General features: G+C 33.9%; 1 protein-coding gene across 1 annotated transcript in view; it reads left to right on the plus strand.

Annotated features, from left to right (window-relative positions):
* The window catches only part of LOC143232890 (plexin-B-like), a 227,516-nt gene that overhangs the window by 13,527 nt on the left and 193,328 nt on the right, over positions 1–20,661 (plus strand). Inside the window, exon 2 of the mRNA XM_076468909.1 lies at positions 13,887–13,996. The gene's annotated coding sequence lies outside the window, so the exon portion shown is untranslated. The remainder of the gene's footprint in view (positions 1–13,886; positions 13,997–20,661) is intronic.

Consider the following 20,661-nt stretch of genomic DNA (forward strand, 5'->3'; position numbering starts at 1 on the left):
TATACTGCTTAGTGGAGGTTGAGTTTTACTTGACATATATTTGCATATTGCTGTGCGTCAGAAAAAGACAATTAAAAATTGAAAAACTTAAAACCAACAAATAAGAATATATAAAATATAACAGTCTGTTAAAGCTATAAATCCCTATTACGATTTCACTACAAGATTATCGCAACTGATATCTACGGTAGTTTGGGATCATACAGTGATCTTTCAAAACTGAGAGAGCAGTTTGAACTTTGTTTAATCACTTTAGTTTTGCAGTACTGCGAAATTTTTAAGTTCTTTCCGCTATAAAAAATCTAATGTTTTCCGAGAATACGTGTTATTTAAAAACTAACAAATCGTGTATCTTCTGGCTCAATAACTGGAAACTGCTGCTTGAAAGTTTCCCAAGTTTGCTCCGTTACTCGAGTCGCTATTGTTCATCGTTACCACAGTTGGCTGTCTTTAACTAGATCTTTGTGACTATATTTCAGTAAGGTTTCATCAATGACAATTACCATAGTATGTTTTCCAACTCAGACAACGGTGGTTATTTTTTACTGTTTTTTTATACTTAGCTTATATCGTACGTAGCGTATACAGTTTTTATTACCACTGCGCACAGCACTATTTCATATAACTACTGCTATTTTTAAATAGTTGGTGTTCAAGTAGCGATTGTGAATGTTCTAAAAATTGGCGAATTACATTTAGTATATCACTGTTGTCTATTTTGAATACATTATTTGCACCGCCTAATTCTACCACATATTTGTGCACAACTGACTGTTCTGGTTTGAATTTCGCGCAAAGCTACTCTATGGTTATCTGCGCTAGCTGTCCCTAATTTAGTAGTGTAAGACTATAGGGAAGGAAGCTAGTCATCACCATTCACCGCCAACTCTTAGGCTACTTTTTTACCAAGGAACACTAGGATTGACCGTCACGTTATAACGCCCCCACGGCTGAAAAAGCGAGCATGTTTGGTGCGACGGGGATTCGAGCCCGCGACCCTCAGATTACGAGTCGAACGCCTTAACCCACCTGGCCATGTCAGGCCACAACAGGCTGTCGAAGAACTTACGTATGTGTCATGTATATCTAACAAGTTGAGTACATTACTGAATCTGTTTACAGTACATTAGTCTGTATTCTGTTATCTTAAAAGAAACATTGTTTTATTTTGGTGAAATTACTTTGTGGCTGCTCGTCTTTTGTTACATTACAATGTGGTGCTGATGAAAGGTGTCATTAAATCTGTGATGATACAAACTTCGTCTTCAAGATGATCCATTGAGAGCAACTTTACATTTCGTTTGCTACAACTGCAAATCAGTACATGTATTTATTCTTTGATGTACAATTGCTATATATTTTCAATAAGTTCAAGCTGAGTGAAAAGGCAAAGATTATATTTTCAAACCTACAGGTGAGGACTCTAAAAAAACGTAAACAAACAAGGTTGAAAACATATACGTTATTATTTTCTCAAGCTAAAAATCATCCCAAATGTTGCTCTATCAGAATTGATAAGTACTGTAGACATGGAGTCAAAATATGAACTGTTTCATGTCTTGTTTGTTCCCGTCTATTTTTAATGCCCCTAGTAGTAGGCTTGAAAAATAATCTTTGCATTTTGATTCAACTTGTTTCTGTATTTGTTGACAATCCCTGTTCACCCTTTTAAATTAAGAATTTTTACTCATCTTGTACAAAAAAAACATGCGGTTTGGTGTACAAAATAAAATCAATTTATCAAAGCTTTTCTTTTGTTGATCAGTCTGTGGTTTCTTCGGTTTCTCACTTTGTTAAAAGTGATTAATCATTTATTCCGTTGTTCATGAATAACTGTGACCTTTAGTGGCTGTTGTTTATACGATGTTAACACGTATTTCGTGTCAGCTCCCAAAGTAATACTACAAACTGTTTCTGAAATCTCTAATTTATTAATGAGCTACGTATTGATTGAGAAACACAGTTTTTAATTTAGTAATGATCTGGGTGTTATTTGATAAATATAATCTCTAATTTAGTAATGATCTACGTATTGTTCGATAAACACAATATATAATTTAGTAGTGATCTACGTATTGTTTGATGGGCAAAATCTTTATTTTAGTAATGATCTACGTATTGTTTGATGGGCAAAATCTCTAATTTAGTAATGATCTACGTATTGTTTAACAAGTACAATCTCTAATTTAGTAATGATCTACGTACTGTTTGATAAGTACAATATCTAATTTAGTAATGATCTACGTATTGTTTGATAAGTACAATCTCTAATTTAGTAATGATCTATGTATTGTTTGACAAGTACAATCTCTAATTTAGTAATGATCTATGTATTGTTTGACAAGTACAATATCTAATTTAGTAATGATCTACGTATTGTTTGATAAGTACAATCTCTAATTTAGTAATGATCTATGTATTGTTTGACAAGTACAATCTCTAATTTAGTAATGATCTATGTATTGTTTGACAAGTACAATCTCTAATTTAGTAATGATCTACGTAGTGTTTGATAAGTACAATCTCTAAGTTAGCCTGGCGTGGCCTAGCGCGTTAAGGCGTGCACTTCGTAATCTGAGGGTCGCGGGTTCGCGCCCGAGTCGCGCCAAACATGCTCGCCCTCCCCGCCGTGGGGGCGTTATAATGTGACGGTCAATCCCACTATTCGTTGGTTAAAAAGTAGCCCAAGAGTTGATGGTGATGACTAGCTGCCTTCCCTCTAGTCTTACACTGCTAAATTAGGGACGGCTAGCAAAGATAGCCCTCGAGTAGCTTTGTGCGAAATTCCAGAAAAAACAAACTAATTTAGTAATGATCTACGTATTGTTTGATAAATACAATCTCTAATTTAGTAATGTATTATTTGAGAAACACTGTATCTAATTTATTAATTATCTACGTTTTGTTTGCGAAACACTTCCTTTCAGATACTTTAACTATTTACTGTAAATAATGCTATTGGTTTGAGTCAATACTTGGGACATTCTTGGAATGTGTCTCAAATTAGTTTTTAAAAGTTTCTCGCGTAATTATTAATCTAAAAATAATGCCGATGGAGAACTCGCGTACTGTTTTATTAAATTAACCTCAAGATAAATAACTTTATCTCAAAGGCTGGAGGTTAAACATATGAAAAATTAGTATTTGCTTACTGTTTATTCAGAATAAAGCACAAAGTTAGACAGTGGGCTGTCTGTGTTCTGTCCACCGTAGGTATTCGAAATCCAGTTATAAGCACTGTGAGTTCGCCACATTGTGCAACTGATAAGGGGGGGCTGTTATTGTGACGAATGTGGTTAAATCATGCAGAAGATACTTTGAAGGCACTAGATTTTAATAATGTCTAATGACACGCGCACATATAGAATTGAAATTATTAACAAATATGTTCATAATTTTACCAATGATGCGAATTACGCTATTAGTTTACGAAAGTTACGTAGAAGTCACCAAAAGCAAAGTGCTAAATTGAAATATTTCTCTAGAAAGTTTCATTTTCTGCCTCGTCTATTATACATATGGATTCTATCAAGTTAAAGAAATTACTTAACCGATACAGTTAATTCATTCTCTGATCGTAATTAACACGTTCATCTTAATTATACTTTAGATATAAATGTATTTAGGCATGGAGTGAACAGTTAGTCGTGCATAGTCGTTCATTTTTATTGTTTTCGTTATCTTAGGTTATCAGAAATACGGTCGTTCTAATAATTCAGGAAATTCTAAGAAATACGTCACCAAACTCTTTAGATAAAGAAAATTCTTACCTAGATACAATGAATAAATTCGGTAACCGTATCGTAAACTCTAACATATGAAGACTGCGGGCGTTTTCTTAGAATGTATAATGAAATACCTGCGTGCAGTCAATCTCCATAAATAACAATTTGCATACCTGCATCGTCTGTAAATAGGAAAGGAATATTAAATCACGGAGTGCTTAAAAATAAGTTGCTAAAGATAAAGAGAAAATAGTTTTAATGAATTCGATTCTTTTTCTCAGCTCAAAACTACGATGCCTCTCAAACGAAAAATAACAAATGAAACCTCTATTTGCGTTTTATGTACTAAAGTTGGAAAACATCTTATTCACCTAAGTCGAAGAACTGTTTATGAAAATTACAGAGTATATATGGAATAATTGTTTTGCAGGTTATTCGGAGAAGACGTGTTCACTAAAACAGGTTTTACGGAGAAGACGTGTTCACTAAAAATATTTAACACATTTAAAAACTTTAAAGTCGTAAGTACATTGAATAAACTTCTACTGTTCAAAAGAGAATTATTAACTAGTAGCTGTTTTAAAACTACGCTTTCAACTTAGAAGTACCAGGGGTTTTTGAAACGTGTGTAATTGAATAAAGAAGACATATGCAAAAGTTTCTCGTATTATGTTCTGTAGAAAACCACCGTAAAGATACGTTTCCTGTTTGTGTTTCGGATACTTTTATCTCTAAGAAATACTGTAGTTTAGCTTGGTTTATTTTGTTTTAAATTTCGCGCAAAACTACATGAGGGCTATCTGCGCTAGCCATCCTTAATTTAACAGTGTAAGACAAGAGGGAAGGCAGCTAGTCGTCTCCACCGATGCCAACTCTTGGGCTACTTTTTTACCAACGAATAATGGGATTGACAGAAACATAATACAGTCTCCACGGCTGAAAGGACGAGCCTGTTTGGTGTGACGTGGAGTCGAGTGCCTTAAACACCTGGCCATGCCGGGGCTACAGTAGAGAGAAAAACACAATTTAGTTTAAGGATAATTAAATATTATGTAATTTTATAAAAAAATATATCGTTATTTTCGATGTGCATGTATACAACCACAATAATAGAAATCGCGCGCCTCTAGTCTTGCCAACGTCACTTGTTGTCTTACTTTGCTGACTTCACATAGGGCAGCCTATTTCTGTTTTTCGGTTTTTCATCTTTTAATTTGAAGAACAATTTTTTTTCGTGATTATTGTGAGAACTGCTCATCTTCTTTATCGTTTTTTAACCTTCCTAACTTATGAAAAAGTGTTCTTAAAAATATTTCAGATTTATCATTAGCTACTTTTATTTGCTGCTAGTGTATTTGAAGAAGTCAGATATTCTTTAAGTCAAGTTACGGCTGGTTAAAGTAAGTTTAATGTAGTTTAAAACATTGTTGCATGGGTTAAGATTTTACATTACTGTATGGTCTCGATGTTTATTCACCTTTAGTCAGTAAATATGAGCTCTAGTTATGTATGAATGTATTTACCTTTTTTTTTTTTTCTTGCTCTTAAGTATCAGTTCCAGGAGCTCAATTATCTGGCATAGTCTAGCAGTTTGTGCTATCGACTGTGAATCCAATGGTTTCTAGTTCGTGGCTCTTTGCTCCAAAAAGCGTACTCTGGGTGTGTATGTTATAAGACCTGATTAGAATAGTCCAACAGTTTGCTATGAGTACTTTGACTATCTACCTTCCGTCTAGTCTATAAGTTCATAATTAGGGACGGTTAACTTATGTTATTCTTTGTCAACCAACAGTAGAATTGATCTCACTTTATAGAGTTTCTATAGCAGAAAGAGTGAGTGTGTGGTAATCATAGAGAGCTAGCGCAGATAGCCTATGTGCAGCTTTCCGAAACAAATCAAACGGTGGTAGACCCTAATACTATAGTATATTCATAACTTCGGTTTCATTTAAAATTTCGAAATTGATTTAAATTGTTCTGTTGGCTACATTTAAAATAAATAATTGTTGTTAATCTGCGAAGTATGTTCTCGTCTGAGTTACAATAGCGAAGAGACTGTTTATGATATTACGTATTATGATTTATCGCAGATGAGCCTCCAATTTATTATGTCACGTATTACGATTTCAAACAACCTTAACTGAGTTAAAATTTAATTTTGACTTGGAAATTAATTGAATATCGATTTGTATTAAATTTATAATATTTGCCTACAAGATCGATAGACACAATTTTCTTTCACAACTATATTTCAAAATACAAACAATTATACATCATATAATAAAAGTTATTACAGAAGATTTACAAATTTACGAATAATATTAAGTCTTCTGTGCTAACTGGAACTTCTTTGATATTTTATCGAGAGTTCACAATTAGATAATTAATTCCGAGTTAACGTGGATACAATTCACTTAACAAGGAGCTAGCTTGCTTTATATTCTTTCTGGTCTCACGCCGTTTACAAACTGTCTTATCACCACTGAAGTTATATAATGTTATCGTAAGAATATTGATGTCCCATGTAAATTCACTGTAGTCTAATGTTTTGTAAAGCTCGAAATCTATAAATGTTCCTGATTAAATATCTGTTGTTTCTCGATTAATAAGCGTTAATTACAGTTATAGATTCCGAGGTTTATAGTATACCAACTGTAGCAAACCAACAACATGTAAACTGTCTCTCGACGTGCCAGTTTTTTAACATTAAGGAGAGTTTCCAGAAATTTCAGTTGGCAACAGTGTAAAACATATATTTTTACACGCAAGTATCTCCTACAACTTTAAGGGATAGGCGGGTATTTCGCAACACATATTTAACACTTTAAGTTACATGCATTTCTGAATACATATTTAACTAAAAGAAACATCAATGTTAAAATAAATACATAATAGTAAATCCGTTACATTGTTAATTATTGTTTTAAAGATTAAACCATTGGATTGCAAGCAGAATGTTCCAGATGTTATCAGAAATGTTCCATAAGATATTAATTAACATATAGATTCTAGGCCAAGCATTCCAGTTCATTCATGTCCTAAAACCAGAGAGGGTTCATGTGATAAGAGCTATGACTAAGACAGTTTTTCAACAGTATCCACTAACTTGAATATTTTAGGTGTAGTTGTATAAAGTTCTTAATACAAGTAATGCCATTTAGAGTATATCACACGTCCATCAATATCACATATTGATTTTCGAGATTTCGAGCAGTCTTTTAATCTGTTCTCTTTAAAATTAACAGAATTCATACGTTTCAACATCGAATGGATTATGTCGTAAACTGAACGGTTGTCTGGATAATTTGAGCAATATAATGTGGATACGTATCATCATTCATTATTCCTGGAACAGTTGTATCGGTATTATCCTGTTTTAATATTATGCGTTGTTCAGGAATAGTATACTTATTTTGTTAACAAATAGTGTTCATGTGGCATGTATTCAGAGGTGAATAACACGTTATATACAAGTAAATTGTTTGTTGAGTTTTGCGCAAAACTACGTGAGGGTCTATCTTTGCTAAACGTCCCAAATTTAAAAGTGATAGAGTAGGTGGAAGAAAACCACTAAATACCATCCACCATCAGGCCAAGCACAGCCAGGTTGTTAAGGCACTCGACACTAATCCAAGGGTCGCGAGTTCGAATTCCCGTCACACCAAGCATGCTTGTTCTTTTAGCCGTGGGGACGTTATAATGTGACGGTCAATCCAACTATTTGTTGGTAAAAGAGTAGTCCAAGAGTTGCCAGCGGGTGGTGATGACTAGCTGCCTTCCCTCTAGTCTTACACTGCTGAATTAAGGACAGCTAGCGCAGATAGCCCTCGTGTAGCTTTGCGCGAAATTCCAAAACAAAAAAGACGCACATCATCAACGCTTAGGCTAATGTTCTTTACCAACGAATAGTGGAATTGACCGAAGTTATAACGTCTCCATGGTTGAAAGGGCGAGCATGTTCGGTGACTGGATTCGAACTTGCAACTCGCAGTTTGCAGGTCGAATACCTGATTGTCAGGTCATGTCAATTTCTAAATACGCGTGAGAAGGTTTTGGGTGAATTAAAATATTTCCTGTAATTTCTATTAGACTAAGTCTATTTTCATGTCACTATATGGATTAGGGATAAAAAATTTCCTTCATTGCAGATTAATAAATATATTGTTGATAAAATGAGATATAACACGTTTCCTCGAAGCAAGCAAATTGAAACTCTTATCGTAATATCGTATCATGTTCCATTAAAATAAAACGTAAAATGAGATTGTATAACTCTACTTAACCTAATATGTTCTATTTATATCTATGAATTCGTTTGTGTTAACCTAGTAAATAATTTCGTAATATTACAGTTAACTCAGTCCTCATTGAAATCATAAAATATTTGGAAGAAAAGAAACTCAACTGAGCTCTTTGTATCGGTAAACTTCATGGATTATTGTACTAACGTTAAATCAATATAATCTCCCATGTGCATTGCATAGTATTAAACACAACTCTTTTCATATCATATACAGTTCCTTGTACAACTTAAGTTTTCAATTGAGTTTGTTTACTTGCTCTTAAGCAGAAAGTTATATAATGGGCTTATGTGCTGTGTCCATTACAGGTATCGAAAACATGTTTTTAAGAGTTATAAACTTTCATATTCAAGAGTGGAGAAAGCAAACTTCGATTGATTAGGCAACTCAGAATAGTGAGCAAAACTCACTTTTGAGGGAGTGCGGCGTACGTTATATTTACCTTTCAGCCACCAGGTGATTTATAATTAAGAAAGATAAATATATCCTGGCGATTATCGTCTACAATGTGTTACTTTAAGTAAAATAAATAATTGCTATGTACACACTGATAAAATTTTGCGCAAGTAATTATGTTTTGTTATTAAAGGAAATACCACATTTGTTTTTAGGGTATCTGCAAGGCATCAAATATACCCTATGTTCCGTGGGTATCTGTAAGGCGTTAGATATATCCTATGTTATGTGGGTATCTGCAAGACATCAGATATACCCTATACGTGTTTGGTGCCACGAAGGAATTTATTTTGCTATCTCTCTCATTTGGTTTTTAGGTAGTAGGTACGGCTCGCATCACAGAACAGCTCATAATGAGTTCATGTCGTGCAAAGCTAATTTAATCTGCTGTTATATGCTTCATTTTTAGTAATAATTGTTTAAAGCCAGAATAATGGACTACTAAAAGCTATTTACTTTGTAACGTACATGTTACAGATGGAAATGTTCTGTGCGGTTTCACAAAAAAACTGGATAATTCGTGTACGATATTGAAAATCTAACATTCGTCTAACTTACACGAATAAAGTATAAGAAAGAAGAGACGTCTAAAAATACACAACTTCATATGTTATATTTGAGGTTTTATTTGAATGTGGAATTCTTCCCGATTCAGAATTATCTAGAAAAAACTATAACCAAACGATGTTGTATCCAGAAATATAAAATAAACGTTATTTTACCTCTTACGAATTCAGAATATGGTAACACAATCATAGTAACGGTGTAAATCAGCTGATTAAATAGGCTTAGTGAGCATAATAACATAAAATTATGATGTTTCTTTTAAACGAAAAAGTTACAAAAAGTTGATATTTAATTTCGAGATAAAAGGCTTGTTTGTTTTTTGGATTTCGCGCAAAGCAATTCGAGGTTTATCTGCGCTACCTGTCCCTAACGTAGCAGCGTAACGCTAGAAGGAAGACAGCTAGTCATCACCACCCACTATCAATTCTCGAACAACTCTTTTACTAACGAATAGTGTGATTTACCATCACGTTATAACGCTCCCACGGCTGAAAAGGCGAGCATGTTTTATATGACAGAGATTCGAACCTGCGACCCTTGGATTATGAGTCGAGTGCCTTAACCACCTAGCCATGCCAAGCCTAGAGAGATAAAAATCACCATTTCAAAATAAGTATATACGTATATACCTTGTGTAAGTCTTATATAATGAGTTCATGTATGACAGTATTACACTGAAACTTTATTTTAATTATTTTGATTGCAGGTAAAGAAAATCAGTGTTTTTTTATTGAAACAAAGATAAAATACATTGTTATGAAAGGATGGATATAATCTCCCTCTACTCAGGTGCGAGTAGCTTTACACGAATTTGAAACAAATCAAACCAATCTTCTCAATATTTAATTAGTTTTCGAAATGAGGTAAACAAAAAAAATCATTAAAAAAAGGTTGAAGTAATGTATTAATTTTTATTATAAACAATTCTAAAATATAAGGTGGAGTTAGATACTGAATCCACAATTTTCACAGAAATGTTTCTTGTATAAAGATTCATTTTATCAGTCAGTTACGATAAAGGATGTTTCAGAAAACTGGGTTAATTCAAATCATTAAATTCAAAAACACGTGTAATCATTGGAGAATATTATAGCAAAACAACTAGAAATCATGAGATAGAAAAACAAACAAACAGCTAATTCTGAAACTATTTCATCTTAGGTTAGTTGTACATTTCTTTTTGTGTTTGAATTGTTTCAGGCAAATGTTGTCCAGAATGTTGCCCCAACAAAGTGACTAAGGGCAAATTGCAGAGAGAAAAATATTAAATATTAAAGTACACGAAATATGCAATAAATACATCATGTCTCAATGTTTATTTAACTCTTTGAACCCTACATAAATTCGGCATAAAACCTTTGATAAAATTCTTACCTAATAAATTCCTGTTTGCTTGAATAGGATTAATTGTTTTCTGTTGAGCCTGGTGGTGAAAATTCACTACATTTTACCTAACATGTAGAACTGTAAAAGTTATTACAAGATACGAGTAAAATTAAGTTAATTGCAGCACTTAAATTTAGTAATAAAGAAATTTACCATTCAGGTTGTGAGGTTCTGTCATGATTGTTGCCTCAGCTATCTGGCTAAGTAAAGCCTAGGTTGTGAGGCTATGTCATGATTGTTGTCTCAGCTATCTGGCTAAGTAAAGCCTAGATTGTGAGGCTCTATCATGATTGTTGTCTCAGCTATCTGGCTAAGTAAAGCCTAGGTTGTGAGGCTATGTCATGATCGTTGTCTCAGCTATCTGGTTAAGTGAAGCCTAGGTTGTAAGGCTCTGTCATGATCGTTGTCTCAGCTATCTGGCTAAGTAAAGCCTATTTACCAATGTTCCTTTAACTTGCCCGACTTAAAATCTGAGTGCAAGAGAGCAAAAGATCGTGGCTTTCACAAATGAATTTTTTGTATTGTGTCTACGATAGCATTCTAAATAAGAATACGATTATACTAGAAAGTAGCAATTTTTTAAGTCGCTATTATACATTCGGTAGTTTTTAAATTCCAATTAGTTTACTCTCTAAAATATATGTCCAATGAATACATATAACTTTAAACCGTTCCTTAGGATTCATTAGAAAGCATTTGCTCCAGTGACCTATAGTAGTCTCTTAAGTAATTTAATAAACGTCTCACGAATTTGTAAAGTTAAGTACGTTTTTGAAGCAAATTATTGTTTTCGAAACTTAGAGATTTTTTTCTGATATAGATGCCGATTCGAAGTGCGTTGCTCCTTAATCTGCCTAGAAGGAGTAATATCAATCCTTCCTTTCGATGAGGAGAGGTGTTGAAAAGTTGACATCTTTGGGAAAACGAAGAACTAATACTTATTTGGCATTTCATTAATACTCTTTAGAAAGAATGTGTAATTAGCTTAAACTAATAAGATTACACTCGCTACGGTTACCATCTTTTTATCAGAAAAGAACAGGGGTAGATGTTTGCAGTATCTGATCTAGTTTTCTTTTCATTAATGAAATGATAAGATCACATCTGCCCTGTACAGTTCAAATACCGTTTCTTAGAGAATCCCTGGTTTCTGTTAGCGACTCTTGTCAAGCAAATTGTAAATGGAGCGTAACGTGAGAACAGGCAAGCATTCAACCATGCACTAATGTTTCTCGTGCCACGTGGGTCGATAATTCCGATATTTCGTAGCTTACACAAGTCTATTCTATTTCTATTTTTCTATTTCTATTTCTCCTTCTCAGCATATTTGCAACAGAATAAACATTTTGAAATATGAGAAAAATAAAAACAATAATATATTGAAGCACAAATGTGCTTATATAATGTACTTAGAAACATAATTTGAGATTGAAAATGATAAACTCGAGACTCCTTCTCTTGGACGTTTTTAATTGAATTTACCCCTAGTGGCTTAGGGGTAAGTCACCAGGCTTACAAATTTAAAATTCAGGTTTCGATACCCGTACTGAGCAGAACAGAGCTAGCTCATTTTGTAGGTTTGTACTTAACAAAAACAGACAATCATTTGTATTTGAAGTCTTATTTTGAGAGATAAATTATTTTTTTCAGAAGCTGTGAATTGTTTAGATGTTCAGTGAGTGATTCTATTTCAATGTATTTTTGATCCTCAGGTTTTTAAAATAAGTTTTTGAATAGAAAGTGGGCAACGAAAGAGCCGTATATATTTATATATATTATATATATTACATATACTTCGAATATATTACATTATGAAGCCCACTTAACGAATCTTCAACTATAATATTAAGCACTCTATAAGAGAAAAAAGTTCCATCAATAAGTTGCCCCGGAATGACTAAGTGGTTAGGGCGCTTGATTCGTAAGGTTGCGAGGTCAAATCTCCGTCACACCAAACATGCTCGCCTATTCAGCATAGTGGGGGGGGGGGGGAGAAGCATTATAATGTGAGTTTAAGTTGGTAATTTCTGTGTAAATTCACATTCTAATGCCCGTGTGCCAGTACCTAGCGATGCCACTAGTATCAGAAAATATATTAGTAAGAATTTAGTAAGTATCAATTTAAACTAATCTGAATTTATGTTTAACATTTATATCCTCCTCTTCCAAACAACAGAAGAAAGAAAAAACTATTTATAGTTGGTATCTTTAAGTTCGAAGCGAATATAATCATTTCCAATGTATGTATGATGTTACGCGGTGATTTTTTTCACTCCTTACAGTAATGTAACATAATATTTCAATTATACCAAATGTTAATCTAGTTATGAATTCTTCATGTTTGACTCGGAGTAAGAAAAAAAAAGTCTGTTATTAATACTGACGGATGGCGATGGAAGTGACTACGACAAGCAATTGGATAATGACAAACTAACAAAAGTAAGCAACAGATGTTAGAGGAATTTTTTCCAATAAAGCAACGAACATGAATACTATTTCAAAGGTGCCTGTGATGCTCATAGAAAAACGAACCAAAAAAACGATATAAAAATACTCTAACAGGGAATTTCCTCTATATCTGCAACATCCACATTGTTGTTGGTTTTTAAAATAGATAAAAATATATATTCTTATCTTGTACTGGTATTGTATACTTAGGCCCATCATGAACTCGAAAGCAGAAAAATATTATCTTTTTCCTTTCATTATAACTTCACTTTTATTTTAATTCTTGTTATTTTTTTTTACTTTTCTGTTATTGCTTAACGAATACTTTTGCATGTCAGTAATAACAAAAATAACACAATTTTTTAAATCCTTACTTAGCATTATTTCCGATACAATCGGGCCCGGCATGGCCATGAGTGTTAAAGCGTGCGACTCGTAGTCTGAGGGTCGCGGGTTCGCATCGCGCCAAACATGCTCGCCCTCTCAGCCGTGGAGGCGTTATAATGTTACGTTCAATCCCACTATTCGTTGGTTAAAGAGTAGCCCAAGAGTTAGCGGTGGGTGGTGATGACTAGCTGCCTTCCTTCTAGTCTTACACTGCTAAATTAGGGACGGCTAGCACAGATAGGCCTCGAGTAGCTTTGTGCGAAATTCAAAAACAAACCGATACAATCACTCCAGTAATGCAAATAAGAATATCAAAATGGCGTCATTATGTCTTGAAAGCAACAAATGTTTAAGTCGTGATATTTTTTTCAAAGATAGAATATTAAATATTGATATTGAGGAGTGTTGATTCACTAATTTGGTTCTAAGCGAAAAAATGTCATGTTAATACTTTAGAAACTGAAAATACACTTATAATTTAATACAATGAAAGAAAAACTGGGTGGAAAAACACATAACGATCATACAAGTGGTTTTGGTGTTGCCACAAAGTTTTCATTTTTAAGTACTTAAACTTGATCACTTGTATGAAATTTTACATTTTAATTCCTTTCAGAAACATTTAATGAAAAGCCGAGATTAGCTTGAGACTTCATCCTAATTCTTCAGTTCTTCACAGGGGTTGCCTCACGTTACTCACTTCAGTTCTTCATGGGGGTTGTCACGGTGAGTAACTTTTCAGTGCTTACAGAATATCTCTTTGTATATGCCTTATTGCTTTGTACATGGTTGACTAATTTTGTTTTTTGTTGTTTTTTTTTCATTTACTTAAATAAATGCCACATGGCAAGTTACATTTCTTTTAGTTACTAAACATTTCTATTCAAAATTGCTTTTCAACCCGAATAACATCCTATTTTCATGTGGGCTAAATAGGCAAGATGAAGTACATTCAGGGATAACCGCTCTTAATTTTGATATAGGTCTCTGGCACGTCCTAGTGGTTTGGGCGCTTGATTAGCAATCTGGGGTAACAGTTTGAAATTTCCTTCACAAAACATGCTAGCTCTTCCAGCCGTAGAGGCATTATAATGTACGGTCAATCCCACCATTCGAATTGTGAAAGAGTAACTCAAGAATAGGAGGTGTGGGTGGTGATGACTAGATGCCTTCCCTCTAGCCTTTCAGTACTAAATTATGGATGGATAGCACAGGTAGTTTTCGCGTAGTTTGCCCGAAATTGAAAAGTAAACAAGCAAAATCTGAGCTACTGACCAAATATAGTGACATCAAGCCAGCAACATCTGCCATCCCAACAGCTTTGTTATTCTCTTCCAAATTGTATAACGCATCCAAAATTAAATTTTGGAAATGCTTTTAGCGTCACTGTAACTCAAACCTTGAACTCTTCATTCGCATCCCGAAATATTAATCGTTTAGTTCTGTTCTGCTCAATCGTTTTGGTATTTTTAGAGGTAAAATACCAGTAAGAATAACAAACATTTCAAATGTTTCTGAAAGGATGTTAAAAAAAAAACAGTATTTATCGTTTAGTTTTCTATTGCCTTTTAAATTTTCAATCATTGATAATTTGACGAAACAAGCCCAGAATCATTTAGCAGAATTATTTAATGTTTTAAACAAACTTTTAAAGCAAAATTCACTACCTTAACCGTACATTTCAAGAAAAAGTTTTTTACGCTTTATTTTAACAAATATTTGCCAATAATGAAGTAGATCCAAATCATTTTGCATAAATATTCCATTTCTGATCGGCTCGTATAAAATTGGAATGAGTGTGTGTGTGTAATTTGTGATATTAAAAACTCGATAGGGTTGCTATGTTAGAATCGTTCTTACTTGCGTTCAAATCTGATTAGGCTGTTGGCTAGATTTCACGTTCTCTAATAGCGGAACACTAGAACCAGGAGACCAAATCCGACAATCGAAGTGATTCCCCTTTTTTAGACGCTTTGAGGAAAACGTGAAAAAGCTATTTACCTTTCTCAGTTCTAGTTACAGCTAACATCTTAAGCAGCAAGAGAAAATCTTAGGAAGATACGAGTGCAGAGACGCCGGTTGGGTAATTGGATTTTTTCGTGCTACTTATCAGAACACTCGCTCATAATTAGATTGACTTTGAGTGAACAATACCAATATCTTTACACTTGAAAAAACAAAACAATAAAAACGTAACAATCTGAGTGCGGAGATGATTGTGGAAGGATAAAGGTGTACCTAATTGTAAGTTGGTCAGTCACCTAATAAAAAAACTTTGTATTTTAAAGTGCACTTCACTTTATTTTTTTTCGTTTAATGATCGCATTCTATAATAAAAATATAATCTTATTATCTGTACTCGCTATTAGATAACCCGCCTGTTTTTGTCACGATGCTCCTACATTGAATGAGACTCGATTTGATTTTATTATGATTTTCTCTTGGGAATGCTGCTGAACTTACTCAATAGTAAATAATTATATCTCTTGCACATACCTGATAGATCGTGACATCGCACATTATTATTATTTTGGTAAGTTTGAATTACATATGTATTCCTTCTATATGCTTTTCTGTAACCCTAACTTACTTATTGGGAAGAAAGGTAAGTTTGTTCTTAGTTATTATTACTAATTTTGGATCAAAGAAAGCTACTTACATACATTAGTAATGAGTAGAGCTGATTTCATATAATGTTCTTACTTATAATGAATAAAGTGTGTTGATTTTTCAGTTGGATATCTTTGCTGCTAGTGATATTTTCCGCCATAATTCCAATAGTATCTGATAAGGTTCTGCCAGCTTAGTAATTTTACGGTCAGTTCTGATCCATCTTTTTACCTTTCAATGCAAACTAATTTTCATGAAAAAAGTAGCATATAATAAATATGTTATGTATACTGTTCTTGTTTGTTTTCAAGCACAAACCTACAGAAAAGGCTATTTGTGCACTGTCCACCAAGAGTATCGAACTCTGGTTTCTAGTGGTATAAGTCCACAGACACACAACTAAGCCACTGGAGGGAAGGAGCTATTATTTGTAGGTTAAACATTTTAACCGGTATTATTATTATTATTAATAAAACTAAAATTAAAGAATGAATTGAAGAAACATTCCTTACAAAACACTTTGAAATTAGTTGTTTGCTTCATAATTGAGTTTCAGGTTTCATAGCCTTCTCAAAATTTTTCTAAAGGACATTATACACTCGTCAGAAACAATTAATATGGGAATATTTGATGAAACTGTGTAGAGAATTTTTTCTCTGTTGTTAGGCACAAGGTTACACAATGGGCTATCTGTGCTCTGCTCACAGCGTGTATCAAGACCAGATCTTAAGCGTTATTAGTCCTCAGATTTACCGTTAAGCCACCAGGTAGAGGGAGCTAAAACTTTTATAGGTTGTTATTTTCCTGGTGCAAAGCAATACAATAGGCTATCTACACTGTGTCTATCGTTTGGAATCGAACCAGAGGGATTTGGGGGTTGTACGCTCGTGAGCTTTCCGTTGACCCACGGGGGAAAACTAGGGGATGATAAGCACTTGTAAAATTTTTAACGCAATAAGAAAGGTATGAGAAGATACGGTAGCTGGAACTTGCTTGTGTGTCTAGTGTGAAATAGAAGAGATGCATAGTGGGATATAAAATTAATAAACAAATGCTTTATTACAATATTTTAAAGCAAAACAGGTTTAAATGAAACTAAGATGTTGTACGTGAAGGGGAGCACTGTAACAAAATCAGAACAGCTAGAAACCGAAAACTAAAGATAAATACTAAAATAAAGTAGAATTAATCTTCGGTACGTCAGAACAGCTGTGTGCGAGAGTTGCTTTCCAAACCGTCTAATAGCTTTAAAGTCCAACTGCAACAGATTTTAAAGTCTCAAATGACAAGGAAGCAGCGCAGCACCTGATACTTGGACCAATTACTGCTACATAAGTTTTCTCATATGGCTATTGTATCAGAAACTGGGGCAAGGGAAATTTGTTGGTTAAGATGGCTTGATGGCTGAAAAGGCAAATAACTTGCAGGATTATGTTTTTGCAAACAGTTAATAGTGAACATTTTTTTCCGAAACAAAACTAAGGAAAATAAATCTAATGATGTAAGATACCTAATCTAAACTTATGGGAAGGTATAGCTTGTGTATATATAAATATATGTATATTTGTGCAAACGTAACCTTCCGACACCACAAGGTTAGGCAATTTAAACGTAAAAGCATTTAAGAAGACTTTAGAATTATAACATGAAACGTTTACTATTTCGTAAATACACAGTACAGCGTTTCAGCTCTTAGAAAGTTATTCACAATGTATAATCACAAATAATATGCGCAGTGGGGAATCTTGAAATTTATAGTCTAATCTCTCTTCACTGTTTGTTGGTCCATAAAACACTCTGCTAAGTGACGGTATGTATGTATATATATGTATCTTTATTAAAAATGAATATGATTTGAACCGAAAATTTTAAAATGTATTATTTTTGTATTATTGTAATTTATTGAAACTAATATTAAGTTTGAGTGTGCATTACAATAGTTACAAACCGTAATGACTAGTAATTACTGTCATTTTGTTCGAACACATTTATGATGTTTGTTTGTTTTGAATTTTGCGCAAAGCTACACAAGGACTATCTGTGCTAGCCGTCTCTAATTTAGCAGTGTAAGATTAGAGGGAGGGCAGCTAGTCATCACCACCCACCGCCAACTCTTGGGCTACTCTTTTACCAACGAATAGTGGGAATGACCGTTACATTATAACGCCCCCACGGCTGAAAGGGCACATATATATTAAATAATGATAAAAACAAGAAAGTGTGTTCTCAATAACAACAAACATCAAACAGTTTGTTTATTTGTTTGTTTTAATATATTCCCCTTTCAAAGATATTTAAAAACTCCCCCTAGTGGCACAGCGGTATATCTATAGACGAACAACGTTAGAAACCTGGTTTCGATACCTGTTATGGGCAGAGCACAGATAGCCCATTATTAAGTTTTGTGCTTAAGAACAGCATAAGAGCTATTTGCGTCTGATGTCCCTAATTTTGAACCAATACACTTGAGAAGAGTCACTCAGTTAAAATCACTCACCTCCAACATTTGTAACGCTCTTATCTTTAATTTTATCGTCACCATTACAACTTATTCACGATCCCATAGTTTGAAGCTCTGTTATTATTATTGGTGGTAACAGTTCGCGAACATTATTCCAGCAGTTCTATAGTCGGGCACGCTATCAATTGGGCCACTCTCGGCCCTTATGATCAAACAGAATGCCCGTGATGTTCTTCGTCTTATAAAATAAAATACTGTGCACTATACTTGCAAGTTTATTAAATCTACGAATATAGTTTTTGTTGTTGTTTTTTTCCAAAGATTAAATTTTGCAGACTATGTGGTCTGAATAATACGGTTAGACTTCTGCACTGTGTTTACTAATACTACAAACTGAATAATCTCTGTGGTATTTCGTGTTATTCCAAAATAAATGTGATTTTAATCTATTACTGGCATCTTGTATATTTTATCAATAAGTAAGTTTCCTAATTCCTTTGAAACAAATCTTATTGCTTGATTGAACATGCTTATAACGTGCTCGGTTACGTTGTTTATAGGTTCAGAAACTGAGTAATGTTTTTATTCCCACTTCTGTTCAGTATCTTCTCTAAATGGAATTGCGTCTGTAAAACAAAATTATTTTGTTTCATCGTATATATGTAACGCAGGAAAGAGAAAGTTACTACATCAGCACGACACTGTCGAACTTCCACGAAGAGAGAATAAAAATATTTTCCCCAATGATATAATAATAAACTTGGTTTAAAAAAGCAAGGAAACTATGAATGAAAAACATATTTATTGATTTAAATATAATAGATAAATATTTTTCTTAGTCTTTCATTGGTCATCATGAAGATTCGAAACACTTTAACCAGTCTTCCTTGATGACGATAAAACCCCCTTGTAGAGAAAATTATATATGTAAAAACAGCTAGTATGGATAGAGAAAGCACTATGTAGAGGAGCGATCAACGTTTCGACTTTCTTTGGCCATCGTCAGCAACTGTATACCTATATTAATAAATATATCCAACATCTAAGTACGCCCTCTACATTCCTACACTCAATTACACAGCCGCCTTCAAACATGTGGTCATCTATTGGTATGTTACCTCTTTCTTTCTTTGTGAGCCTGACGATGACCAAAGGAGGTCGAAACGTGGCTCGCTCCTCTACATAGTGCTGTCTCTACCCATATCAGCCGTTTTTACATGTATACTTTAACCAGTCTTATTAATATTGATCTCTTTGTAATATAAAATAAAACATTATGAGGAAAAGAAGAGAAGCTATTTTCTTGCAAGCTTCACGGAAACGTTCAAATATCTTCAGGTCCGGCATGGCAAGGTGGTTAAGGCACTCGACTCGTAATCTGAGTGTTGCAGGTTCAAGTCCCCATCACACCAAACATGTTCGCCATTTTAGCTGTGGGGTGTTATAATGTAACGATCAATCCCACTATTCGTTGGTTAAAGAGTAGCCTAAGAGTTGGCGGTGGGTGGTGATGACTAGCTGCCTTTCCTCTAGTCTTTCACTGCGGAATCAGGGACGGCTAGCGCAGATAGCCCTCGTGCAGCTTTATGCGAAATTTAAAACAAACCAAACTAATTAAATATCTATTTCTCTCATCTTACACAAATGTCAACACAAAATGAAAATTTAACAAATCATAATCATTCTATAGGACTGAAAGAACACGTCATTATGAATCTTAGTTTAAGAATCCGAGATGTTTTGGTTGTCAGTTGTCTTTAAGAAAAGAGACGAGGTGGTGATTTTCTTATTTCAGTTGTTTACAAAATATCACCATCATGGTTAAAATCTACTCCACAATTAAAAAGTAATACGAAAGAGTCAAGTGTTCAGTTTGTTACCATAAATAATGCTCAATAATATTGTGCTAAATACCATCCAGGCTCTTAAAATTGATTTCACAATTAAGGGATGAACGAAAGTGTTAACTGTTCAATTTCTTACTGCACAAAATACTTACTGAATCTCTCCTTATAAATGTGGATGACCTAAGATTGTACACTTTCATGAGAAATTCAAGGTAAAATTTAATGTCGAGCATTTTTACCAGGATGTCGATATTATAGAATTTCTTAAATTAGACATTTGAGTTTTCGACCTGTTTTTTTTTTTTTTTTGTTTCAGTTAGCTATCTTTCGATCCATCAAATAAAAACACCTATCTGTAATTAGTGGTAATAAAAATGTAGCCAGCAATCCTTAAGGACTGACTTGACACCGTTATGACTCCATTGATATACAAGACATCTAACAGAAGGCGATGATTTACAATGTCATGGATT

Source organism: Tachypleus tridentatus, chromosome 11 (genome assembly GCF_004210375.1).
Source record: "Tachypleus tridentatus isolate NWPU-2018 chromosome 11, ASM421037v1, whole genome shotgun sequence".
NCBI classification, from domain to species: Eukaryota; Metazoa; Arthropoda; class Merostomata; order Xiphosura; family Limulidae; genus Tachypleus; species Tachypleus tridentatus.